The sequence below is a fragment of the Ornithodoros turicata genome, chromosome 1 (assembly GCF_037126465.1).
Source record: "Ornithodoros turicata isolate Travis chromosome 1, ASM3712646v1, whole genome shotgun sequence".
Classification (NCBI taxonomy): domain Eukaryota; kingdom Metazoa; phylum Arthropoda; class Arachnida; order Ixodida; family Argasidae; genus Ornithodoros; species Ornithodoros turicata.
In genome coordinates, this window is record NC_088201.1 from 66,679,775 (window position 1) to 66,690,795 (window position 11,021).

The window sequence follows — 11,021 nt, forward strand, 5'->3', positions numbered from 1 at the left end:
GATGCATAGTTCCATGGAAACCTACCAGAGGCGATCCGATCACATATTGGCGAGATACAGTTGGCGCCATCTATCGCCAGGCACATCGGCGGCTATACGCGACAGCGGCCGATCAGTACACCAGTCCTTCTAGTTCACCGTACCTCAGTCGCCCCGCGTAGAGGCCACACTGTCATTTTTCCCCCACATATTCTATGCACAACAGACTATTACTCTACGCAAAAAAAAAAAAAAAAAATTAAAACATGTGCGTACTTCGTTTAATAAATCATCGCAAAAATGCTACCTATAGCGCGATTTCTCTCAATGTTTGCAGTCGGTATACATCTCGAACAAACGAATTTTATATCAAAAGGAAGCTTATTTTTCGCTGCTTGTTGTATTCTGTTTACTTATGGACTCTACTGGAGAGGTGTAATATGCGTTAGAATAGACCGTGCTTCGGGAAAATGCACCGTATTCGTAAGTCTGCTCTTGATAAGCACCTGCTTCGATCTTGACTAAAAAAAATCTCACATATACAGTAGCATGTTCCTTTTCCAGTGGTATCACTTTTATCGAGGCTAAGAATGTAGAACCGCACTTACAAAATGAAAAACGGCTGCCAGAACCGCGCTCCCGCTGCTTCGTCGCTGCCGCGCAAAAAACTAAAATAACTTTTTATTGTGTACACACCTTTGCGTTAGCTTGAAGGTTCCCTGAGAGAAAGTGAATAGTTATATTACAAAAATATGCTTAGGCTTTAATATAAATAGGCTTTTCTCCCTTTTGGTCATACTTCGTGCAACACAGCTGTGATGGCACAAAACGTTTACAGTACTGAGCGTGTGTATTGTGAAGCAAAACCCTCGGGCCATTTCGAACAGGGCCTGTTCCACTACTACCGGGGGGTGCCCACCTGAAGCTGAAGGCTTTGCTTGTGCGTATTGGCATCGAGGCGGAAGACCAGTCACAAGGACTAGCTCCCATATAACTATCTCAACAAGCTAGGACTAGAACTAGTGCAATGCCAACTACTGCTTTTGAAATCACGTCACGTTAAGGATTGCTGTTCGTGCTTGTCGTCGCCATGCAACAGACCAAGACTGCGGAGAGTTGCGTACGGGATAACGGCACGAAGGAAAGTAATGCTTAGTAGTGAACAACGTACCTTCCATGCGTTCCTTCGAACAGCACAGACGAAGTTAGCAGCGTCTTACGAACTCCATAGCACCAAGGACTGCTCTCTCCCTCTGTAAAACTCTGCGAACACCCGCTCGAACGAGGCTTAGAACGTGTGACGACCCCCGAGCGCGACCGCCGTGTACTGCTATGCAGCGCGCAATCCACACTTGGTAGTTTATCTCTACGGCTAAGAGAATGAACTGCCGTCTATCCCGGATTGGAATGGGCGGTTGAAGGAGCGTTTGAATGGTGCTCCAGCGAATCTGTGGAACCCCATACAGCTCCTCAACTCTGTGCCACAAAACGTCGGGAACGAGACACTCATGAAAAGCGTGCTGCGCAGTTTCATGGCTAGAACAGAAAGGACATCGAGGCGAGGTGAGACCATAACGATGCAAACGATCCCTGAGCGGCAGGACATCGTGCGCAAGTCTCCACTGCAAACTTGCACGACGAGAGTCCAACCATCCTGCAGTAGCGTAGCGCCACGCGATCTGACGCGGAACAGATCGCGCGCGGAACAGATCTGACGCGGAACAGCACCCGTGGGTGCCGGAAGTAAGCCCAGCAGGGAGACATAGGACCGCCTCACTGGCCATGTACGAGGGGCGTTCAAGTCAAACCGGGTCTTTTCATTTTTCGCAAAACTAAAATGAACTTACAGGCGAGAAATTAGTTTTATTTTTTCAACGCAATCTCCAGCTACACTAATGCACTTGTCCCAGCGTTTCACGAGGGCTTGGATGTCAGCAGCGTAGATATCTTTACCGGCGCGTAGCAGCCGTGATCGGACCGCATTCTTGACAAGGAACGCCTTCAGTGGCCCGAAGGGATGGAAATCGCTGGGGACCAGGTCTGGACTGTAGAGGGCATGTGGCCACTCCCAGTCAAGTTCCTGTAAGGTGCGTGTCGTGAGATGCGCGGTGTGCGGGCGTGCATTGTCCTCTAGGAGGAGGACTCCTTTGGTGAGCAGGCCCGGATTTCCGAAACTGGAGGTGTTCATGAATGATAGTGTTCAACGTTCCCACAGAAAGGTCCGTCTTTCGAGCCAGTTCGAGACATGTTATCCGTCGGTCCTTGAGGATCAGGCGCTCCACAAGTTGAATGTTCTCAGGAACTGGGCTCTGAGCCGCCCCGGCCGGGATCGTCCTGCACTGATGTACGGCCGTCTCGGAACCGTTTGCACCACTCAAACGCTTTGCTGATGGGAGTATTGTTCGGGAAAGGGGGCCACGATTTTTGTTACAAACCGAGGGTTCACCACGTATGTGCCAAGACTCTAGAAGCTCCCTGAGTCCCCATCTTTGTTCGCGAGCCAAGGACAACGCGTTGTCAAAGTCGAAACAATGTCCCGTGTCCCAACAATGCTCTGTAAGCTCCGTCTTAAACCGTGTTGCGTGGGTCGCGCTCTTTATGTCCTGATTATGTTCTTTGAAACGAGTGTTCCGTTTTCTGCCTGTCTCGCCAATGTAGCACGTGTCACAGTCTTGGCATTGTACTTTGTAGACTACGCCAGACTGGTCTTCCGGGGGGACGGGGTCCTTCGGTTTCGATATGACACTTCGAAGTTTAACATGCAGTTTGAACGTAGTCCTGATATCCAACGTAAGCAAAGCCCGGCGGATAGATTCAGAAACGCCTTTGACATAGGCTTTGACATAGTCTTATGTTAAGTCGGAGTTCTCTACTTTTTTGTCCAGTTATGTCGTCTCCCGGCTTTTGTAGTATTTTTCCATTCATCATCTCTCACCAAATTTGTTGTGGTCGAGCAAAGATCTCACAAAAGTTTTGCTTGTTTCTGCAGCTGTTTCGTTTTCATTGACTTTTCACCGTAACGTTTGTTTTCCATTTTGCATGCAATGTGCATTCGCATAACAGTATAATATGATATGATACTTTTGGTTAAGTCATGACTGTGTGCTCTGCAACCAACAGCTGGCACAGCAGCACTCTCGAACTCATCAACAGCAGAATCCATTCTGCATTGTTGATGAGATCTTCGTGGATTCTGCTGCTTAGCCTGTTCATTATGATTTCTTCAATGCATGTCAACAGAGTCAACAGCTGATTTGAAGGGAAGGTAAGTCTCCCTCTGTTCTTCAGAGAAATCAGCTTGTACTTTTCGTTGAGCTGTTCAGTTTTTTCAGCTATCAAGCCTGAGCTACACTCACTGCAGCTGACCAGTGCAAGAATTTGTTTTGCCACGAACCCACCAACATAGGCTAGCACATCAGGCTTTGTGTCTGCCACGTTGTAGCTGTGCTCCTGCCGTTCCAGCAGTGTGCCAGGGCTTGACTGTTCGCTTTCAGGGGCGCGGTAGATGATTCTATCTAGTCGTCCTGATTTGTGCAGTTAAAGACTAATGTTCTTAGGATTTCTGCACCTGTAATGTTGCTCCCCCTTGGCGGCTTTATAAGTGAATACGCACTCAGCAGTCGGAACATTTGCACAAAAAGTGCGGAATAAGGATGTTGATTCTGGCCGCAGCAGTTGCGCATCATAAAAAAAAAAAAAAAAAAAAAAACGCTGGAAGAAGCTAGTTTCACGAGTTAACACATGCTCATCAGAGAAGAATAGATGTCATGTACCTCTAATGCATCCTGGTTCAGTCGCGCAGTCATGAGGTACTTCAGTCCACATTCTGACGTAATGTACTTTGCGATTTCTACTGTTGCTTTGATTGTCACCTTCAACCCGTTCGATGTTTGTGTTGTCATAGTTATCTGCAGCTTCTCCCCACGGCTGGTTATTTGACACTTCTCCCCATTCGTAGATGAAGCTTAGAAAATTCTCAAGTACCTATTCAAAAGACGGAAGTTTTTCAGCTGTGTTTGCATGCTTAACTTCACCTGGTCTGTTCTTCCCCTTCATATCAAGCAAAGTGACCAAGCGGTCATGATGTGGCCTACTACTGACTGCACTAGACTTGACAAATTCTGTCGAGTGGAATGTTAGGCAAAAAATACAAGAAAACAACTATATTGTGCATGTTGTGTAAAACTTATTGCCCCTCATTTCATTGCACTCTGCTAATATATAGGGTTACTTATGTGCCCTAGCCACTGCTCCCAGCTCGTAATGAGCACACACAAAACAAATTAATCCCAGACACTTTATGCACAGAGCAACTTGACATCTTTCTTTTCACCTGGTGGTGATGTGGGTTGTTACTCAGTGCCTGTCCTGGTGTCCTTGAGTTCGTGACATCTACCAGTGCATTGATTTGCTTTATGAATGCAATGGAAGGCTGGCAATCCACTAGATCTGGGTGCTCTGGCATGAAGAGTTCCATGGCATTTGCAACGCTATCACCGAAGAACTGGGAGCAAAAGTTAGCCTGGTTAATGTTGCATGAGACAGAAGAAAGAAATAAAAGTCATGCCAGGCCCAAGGCACCAAGAAACCAATGAGGTGTTCTACTCTTTTGCTATCACTGATTTGTTCTTTTGCTCAACTTGCTGCACTATATGTCCCTAGAAAGCATCCTCACTCAATAATGCCAAATAAACAATGTATCAATTTACCCTCGTGAATGGATCTATTAACAGACAAAATTAACATTATCAAAGAAACTCACTTGAAATGTCAAGGCCACATTCATTTTCTGAAATGGGCGTGGATTCACGTGATCTTGTGTCAATTTAGGACCGGCCTTTAGAGTGAAGGCCTTATGTTGGTCCATTTGCACCACAGCTTCCCAGTGTTTCATGCTGACAATGCCACATGGTGTCTGGAATTTTAGGAGAAGTGGTTCGTTAACCAGGCCTTGAGAATGAGAGTAGATCAGACATACAAGCAATTTTCAGCAGCTCTTTTTTTCAGCATGCTGTTCCTGAGACATTTTATCAGGGGGGGGGGGTAGTCAGAGGCGAACCACAGTCTTCTAGCAAAGTCACTTGGGTGGATGCAGCTGACCTCTTCTGTGGTAATCCCAAAGTGATTCCACATGTTTCTATTCCATGACGCACCGTCTGTTGTTACAGCGTCCACCCGAAGGCCATTCCTCTCCAACAGCAAGATGCACTCAAGGATCAGCTTGTGCAGTACATCTCCTGGAGCACTGCCTTTGCTCAGGAAGCATGCTAGAGCCTGTACCCACTTTCCCTTAAAGGGCTGAAACATGAAGACGAGAGCATGGTCTCCCTTCTGGGCTTTCTGCCTTTCTGGGGTGTACTTCCAAAGGTTTGTGAACCCGTGGACCTTGAGCGTTGCCTTGTCAAGGGAAATTGCCTCTGAGTTTCATTTCGTCCAAAACCAGTACTCCTAGACTTTTTTTAACAATATTAGCCATTGGATCCTTTTCTTTTGCCAACAAAGAAGTAGCCGTAGTACAAGACCATGTAAGATAAGCTTGAGATAACACTATGTAAAGAAGTGCAAAAATATGAACAAAAACATGTTCAAGTCTGTGTTGTTGCGAGGGCTTTCATGTGCCTTGCTGCCCATGTTTTGCTGTGTCCCAGTCACTACCCCCTCCACCACAGCTCAGCCAATCATGGTTGAGTGAACCGTGGTTGAGAAGATATGCATAACGGGCTTTCGGCAATATGCTACACTTCTATTTTAGGTGCCTTCTTGCATACCATTCTCTCTTTAGGACTTGTGCAATGCTGTATAATAAGTAATATTTATATAGGTAATTGTGAGGAAATGGAGGAATTAGTTTACTAAATTGGATGCTTTTTTTTGGTAGTTGACACTACCTTCTGTGGGCATGGATCTTTCAAATTAGTAATAAGCATAGCCCTGACTGTCAAGACATCACCCCTAAGCTTGTACAACATTCTAAATTTGTATAGTCCACATACAATGGCACTATGGCACACTGCCCTTTTATCTTGTTCACCTCTTGCTTCAGTTTAAGTGTCTAGAAAGGCCAATTTTTTGTCAACCTTAGAATAAATTTTGCAAGTGAAAAGAATTACATACCAGTTTCTTCAGGTAACGCCTACTCCGAAGCAGATTTGCCTTAGTGTGCTTTGCAGGTCTTCTTCTGCCAATGTTCCTTGCACGCTTCTGTTTGTGTGTTTTGTCGGATAATTTCTTGCCCTCTTGACGGCAGGACATGCACCTTTGTATTTTTTGGCCTGGGCCGTTACTGACTTTGGCCACTATGAAGCCAAGACATTGCTCTGAATGTCTGAGAGTGAGAAACCCTTGTTTAGACTAATTTTCTAAAGCAGTATGAGAATGCAGTACCTATCACTGTGGCGTATTCCAGGGCAGGGAACAAGTTCATCGATTAGCTGTAGTGCAAGTGTGATGTTTGAGATGGTTCGTGGTGTTTCAAATGGAAGTGACGATAGTTGTATCATTTTCTCTTTCACAAATATTTTCACTTCAGGCTTGTCTGTTCTATGAGACGTTTTGTCACATCATATTGCCACGAATCATCATCGCGAAACTTCCAGGGCAGGCACGATACGGTACATCTCATCCCGGCGCATGCTGAAGAAGAAGCAAGAAGCTTCCAGACACATCGCCTGCTCTCTGGCAAACGCACGTGCTGTTTCTAGACTTGTCGGCGCGACGCTTAAATGCTTGTGCGCTCCAAGCTGGAGCATTCATTCTTTGCACTCAGTTGTGTTCAGAGAGCTATCACTCTTGTGTTTTGCTACCAAGTAGTCTAATAAACCGTTCGCTGTTTATTCGACGACTCGCCGACCCATTTCGCTTCGTGACATTTCTGGTGGAGGTGCGGGGCATCCCTTGTCCAACGGCCTGGAAGACCAACTGCGACAAAGCAGAAGACAGCTTGGTCTGCCTGCAGAATTCGGTCCATTACAACCCCCTAAACGCAAGAAGAAGATGACTGCGGAGACCAGTACCCAAGTGGTGCAACCTGTTGCCACGCCCATAGCCCCTGCACGGTCGCCGAAGACATTCAGCGGGGAGTATTACGACGACGTGGACGATTGGGTCGACCACTACGAGCGGATCGCCAAGTTCAACAACTGGAGTGACGACAAGAAGCTCGTCAACGTCTATTTCTCCCTGGAAGGCACCGCGAAGACATGGTTCGAGAACCGGGAGACTTCGCTCACGTCCTGGGACGTCTTCAAAAGCAAACTCCGCGAGGCGTTCGCTTTTCAACAACGAGCTGAACGCGATGAACATCTGCTCCAGAGACGGATCCAGTTGCCAAACGAAAGCGTTACAGGCTTCGTCGAAGATGTGTTGCGGCTCTTCCGGCGAGCTGACCCCAAAGCATCCGAGGAGAAGAAGGTTCAGCGACTCATGAGGGGCGTAAAAGAAGAAATTTTTCGCGCCCTGTCCCGGGATCCACCCGCCACGACCAATTCTTTTCTGGACGAAGCCGTCCGCATTGAGAGGACCCTGCTCTCTCGCGCTACCGTCGACCAACGACACCAGGGCTACGAGGCTTTCTCCACGACCGCTGGCCTCGACGTCGGATCGCTCAGACAGCTGATTCGAGAGGTGGTACGCGAAGAAGTACGAGCTCTCCTCTGTCCTCAGAAGGCTCAAGACCCTTTGTCTTCGATCGGTGCGATCATCAACGACGAGGTTCACAGGCAATCCAGACATCGTCAACCGCCAACCCCGACGCCGAAGTACCGAGATCAACCTACGCCGCCGCTCTGAGACAGGTGCCACCTACTCGTCCGTCGTACTACGGAAACCGTTGGACGCCTCCTCGCCCTGTCCAACCTACTCCGAGCGTCCCGCCACACTCTCAGCCGTTTCGCAAAACGGACGTTTGGCGGACTCCCGACTTCAGACTGCTCTGCTACCACTGCGGAGAGGTCAACCACGTCTATCGCCGATGTCCCTACCGACGCCTTGGCCTTCAAGGTTTTTCACCCGACGCCCCCCGCCCCCAGCGCGGTAGTCGCCCCGCCGCAATTGAAGACTATCTACGGCAGCAGAATGCTTCTGCTGGCTCGCGACGCGACCTGTCCCCTAGCGTCCCCCTCCGCAGCAGGTCGCCAGTAAGAGCACGTTCACCGTCACCGGCAAGACGACCTGTGTGGCGCAGCCCTGACCGGGAAAACTGAAGACTGCAGCTCCGGGAGGTGAAGCTGCGGACCGACGACAAGTTACAATTCCTCCAACTCGACGAACAGCAACGCAGCACCAACACGACGCTCGAAAAATTACCAATAACCTGAAAATACTCATCGACGGCCATGAGATGATTGCGTTAATCGATACCGGAGCCGACGACTCTGTTATAAGTGGTAGGTTGGCTAAGAAGATTCGCAAGGTGCAAACTAAGTGGGATGAGCCTGACATCGGCACTGCTGGTGGACACGTCGTAACACCGACTGGCCGATGCACGGCAGTCATACAAGTGCGTTACATCCAGTACGTCGTCAGCTTTGCCGTCTTGCCGAACCGCCCACGGGATGTAATACTCGGAATGGACTTTCTAGTCGAAAACGAAGCAATCATCGACTTCACAAATGGAGTTATCTCTTTTAAAACGCCGGAAACAGCAGAAGAAAAGTGGTGGGCACGAATAACCCCGGAGAAACGCGCAAACACGGACGTAACCGCCGTGACGACTCAGCACGTAAACCTGCCTCCTTTGTCCTCAGTCCTTGTGACCGCTACGTGCGACAGAGCACCGACTGGATGTTTGTTAGCTGAAGGCAACACGCAACTTCTCCTCGAACGAGGAATTGGGATAGCAAGAGGAATTGTGCCCGTAAGAAACTGAATATTCGAACTCCTGGTCACAAATTTTCGCCCGGAGCTACAACACCTGACGAACGGCACGAAGATAGCCGTCATCGTAGACCAATACTCCACCACGGATGTTTGCCTGATGGACACTGCTCGCATCGGGGTCACCACGGAACACGAGGCCGGACATTTCGACGTAAACCCTCAACTCAATACAACTCATAAGCAAACCCTTCTCCAGATGCTCAACGATTTCAGTGACTGCTTCGCTGCATCGTCGAAAGTAAGACAAACGCCCATTGCGAAGCACCGCATCATCGTCGACGAAAAGGCCCGTCCAATTCACCGCATGCCGTACCGGGTCTCCTGCAAAGAGCGAGAAACGATCCGAACGCAAGTAGAAGAGGTGCTAAGAGATGACATTATCCAGCCGTCGACCAGTCCGTGGGCATCGCCTGTGGTACTAGTAAGGAAGAAGGACGGAACACTCAGGTTCTGCGTCGACTACCGGAAACTCAATGAGATAACGAAGAAGGACGTCTACCCGTTACCGCGCATCGACGACACGCTCGATCGCCTTCAAAACGCAAAATTTTTCTCTTCCATGGACCTCAAGACAGGGTACAGGGTAATTGAAGTCAACGAACGGGACCGTGAGAAGACTGCCTTCGTCACTCCGGATGGACTTTTCGAATTCAAGGTTATGCCTTTCGGCCTTTGCACAGCACCAGCAACGTTCCAGCGTGTTATGGATACAGTTCTCGCCGGGTTGAAGTGGCAAACCTGCCTGGTGTACCTCGACGATGTTGTCGTCTTCGCAAGAACATTCGAAGAACATGTTGAACGGTTAAAGCAAGTCCTCGAGGCTATCAGAACTGCAGGGCTGACGTTGAAGCCTCAGAAGTGTCGGTTCGGCTACGAGGAACTCAGATTTCTCGGCCATCTCGTGAGCAGCGACGGCGTACGCCCCGATCCCGACAAGACGGCGGCCATCGCAAATTACCCTGTTCCTTCTAACGTGAAAGACGTTCGAAGCTTTCTTGGTCTTTGCGCCTACTACCGACGGTTCATTCCGAACTTTTCAAGAATTGCGCCACCCCTGAATGCCCTCACGAAGGACGGATCCACGTTTATCTGGAGTGAAGCCCAGCAACAGGCGTTTGATGAATTCAAGACGCGTCTACAGACCGCACCCGCGCTTGCCCACTTCGATCCAAACGCCGAAACAAAAATACACACCGACGCAAGCAACAATGGTCTAGGAGCGGTGCTCGTTCAACTTCACGACAGCGTCGAACGTGTCATCGCTTACGCAAGCAGAACGCTAACCAAGGCTCAGAAGAACTATTCGACGACCGAAATAGAGTGCCTCGCACTCATATGGGCCATTACAAAGTTGCGTCCCTACCTGTACGGACGGCCGTTCAAGGTGGTAACAGACCACCATTCTCTGTGCTGGCTGGCTGGTTTAAGGGACCCCTGAGGACGCCTAGCGAGATGGAGCCTCTGATTACAGGAGTATGACGTAACCGTCACTTACGAGTCAGGAAGAAAACACAAGGACGCCGACTGCCTGTCCCGAGCACCACTCCAGCGACAGGACAACAGCCTCGAGGACGACGACGCCTTCCTCGGTCTAATGAGCGCGACTGCCATGTCTACCAAGCAGTACAACGACCCCGAATTGAAGACACTCGTCGACTGTCTGCAGGGCCCCGCCGACAATGTTCCTTCCATCTTCAGAAGATCACTCCCAAGTTTTTCCCTACGCAATGGTGTCCTCTACAAAAAAAAAAAAAAAAAAAAAACACGCACTACAAGGCGCTACGTGGCTTCTCGTTTACCTGGGGACATGCGCATCGAGATTCTTGAATCCTGCCACGACGAACCGTCATCAGGTCATTTGGGATACAGCCGGACACTGGCCCGTATAAGGGAAAAGTACTGCTGGCCAAAACTGGCCAAGACCGTACACCACTACGTAAGGACGTGCCGGGAATGCCAACGACGAAAAACGCCGCCGGTACGACCTTCTGGGTACCTTCAGCCAATCGCACCGCCGTCGGCGCCGTTCGAGCAGATTGGGATGGATCTACTCGGGCCCTTCCCGCGTTCGTCTTCTGGAAATCGTTGGATAATCGTCGCCACCGACTACCTGACACGCTATGCTGAGACTAAGGCACTTCCACAGGGCACAGCAACAGAAGTGG